At 39.8% G+C, this 2,033-nt stretch overlaps 2 non-coding genes across 2 annotated transcripts; both read left to right on the forward strand.

The window, feature by feature from the left end:
* Window positions 1–774: 774 nt before the first annotated feature.
* TRNAS-AGA (transfer RNA serine (anticodon AGA)) lies at window positions 775–856 on the forward strand. Its single transcript has one exon. It is a non-coding gene; the product is annotated as a tRNA-Ser (tRNA).
* Window positions 857–1,520: 664 nt separating this feature from the next.
* On the forward strand, window positions 1,521–1,592 carry TRNAQ-UUG (transfer RNA glutamine (anticodon UUG)). The gene has a single exon. It is a non-coding gene; the product is annotated as a tRNA-Gln (tRNA).
* The last annotated feature ends 441 nt before the right edge of the window (window positions 1,593–2,033 follow it).

The following is a 2,033-nucleotide window of genomic DNA, read 5'->3' on the forward strand; positions in this document are numbered from 1 at the left end:
GGCAGCCTATGGGGCCCCAGGCAGAGCACAGTGGCCCCAGGCAGAGCACAGGGGCCCCAGGCAGAACATGGGGCCCCAGGCAGAGCACAGGGGCCCCAGGCAGCATATGGGGCCCCAGGCAGAGCACAGGGGCCCCAGGCAGCATATGGGGCCCCAGGCAGAGCACAGCAATATTTTGGACCACTGTGCGGTGTTTCAGACCCCCTGTGTGATGTCTGGGGCCCTGTTCTTAAGTATATTAAAGATTAAAGTAACGTATATTAAAGTATATTATAGATCAAATTTGACATGTTTATGAGCACCATTGAGTGATATACTCAAGAATGACATAATTTTTCAACATTTTTCAACATATTTTATAAGTATGGAACTCTTCTAAATGAAAAACACCTGAAGAATGATATGCTTATTTTAGTTAACCGCTTGGCATTTTTGGAAACTTGATGTGGTTAAAAGACGCCCAAAAGCCTGATCATATGAACAGCAAGTCTTTTTTACGTGGAAATTAATTTGTTGAGTGTTTTCAGCATTTTCAGAGTAATTTTCAGGATGTTTTTGGAATGGACCCACTCCAAATCCGCCTTATAAAGAGGTAAAAGTCTTAAACTGTGCATGATTCCCATTGATGATGACTTTAAATCAGATTTTTATATTTTACTGGGACCTGGAAATTTGTTTCTATTTTCTGAGATGTTTTCCAGAGGGATAATCACTGATCTTGATCATGGTGCTATAAGAAAAGGTGTTTGATTCTCATCAAAGATCAACGTCTGAGTAGTCGTGGCCGAGTGGTTAAGGCGATGGACTAGAAATCCATTGGGGTTTCCCCGCGCAGGTTCAAATCTTGCCGACTACGAATATGTTCATATAGTTTTTTGACTGATTACCTGAGAAGATAAATTTGCGTGTGTCCTGTTTTATGCCACATGAAGGTGATATGCGAACTTTGGGCAGGGTTTCTAGAACCAGACTGACTTGATTTTTGGATGCATTTTATATAAGCCGATCTGACGCTACATCCCACGTGCGTCATGCCACTAATTAAAAGAAGCGCCATGAGTGCCACCAGGTAAGTGGTGCATCTCCCTCTTTTGTCTAGCAGTTACAGACCACTGCTGTGGCAGATGTACTGAGACATGCACTTTTATTCACAGCAACCTTGAATTATCTCTTGGATAAAACTTTTTACCACACAATGAAAATTTTTTAGCCACTTCTGGATGAACAGCTTTCTAACAGTATAAGTTTTGCAGTTATTTTTTTCTTACCCTTTTTCCAAGTAACAGATCCAACACTCTATTTACTAGCCACTTTTCATCAACATTTAAAACTGTCATTGTTGAGATATCATGGAACTCTTGGCACAGTTGTGGAAATAAAGTTTAGGAGATATTAATTTACCATTGTGTATTAATTGTAGATTTGCACTACAGCTTTAGAGCCTTTTTTCACCATGATTCATGAGTTCATATGTGCTTTTTAGCACAAAAAAACTGCAGCCAGTTATGTTTTGTGCGTGTGGTTCCATGGTGTAATGGTTAGCATTCTGGACTTTGAACCCAGCGATCTGAGTTCAAATCTCAGTGGAACTTGGGCAGCTCTTTGTACATGTGTTTCAGTTTTTGCACTTACACTGAGTTCTCCTGTGCCAAAGGTTTAACATAAAAAGAGAAAGTTAAAATCAACATGCAAAACAAAGATTTGAATGTTCCAAGCATCCATGGAGTGATCACTTTGAGTTCTATGGCCAAATCTACCCTTAAAGCAGGATTACGGAAACTTAAAATTGACTTTAAGTTACAGCACTCTTACGAACTGTGTCACGCAAAGCAACCATACCCTATGATTTATGTCAATGTTCACATAACACTTTTTCCAGGTGTATGAAACTGACAAGGATTTGAAGTTGAAATGGCTTCAGGAAATGTTGGCGTTTTCTTCCTGAATCATCTTTTCTTGTGTTTTTCAGAATTTCCTACAGCGGTTTGTAAGCATTTTTGGTGGTGTTTTTCTAAAATTATTTTGGGCATCTT

This window comes from Ranitomeya variabilis, chromosome 2 (genome assembly GCF_051348905.1).
Source record: "Ranitomeya variabilis isolate aRanVar5 chromosome 2, aRanVar5.hap1, whole genome shotgun sequence".
Lineage (NCBI taxonomy): Eukaryota > Metazoa > Chordata > Amphibia > Anura > Dendrobatidae > Ranitomeya > Ranitomeya variabilis.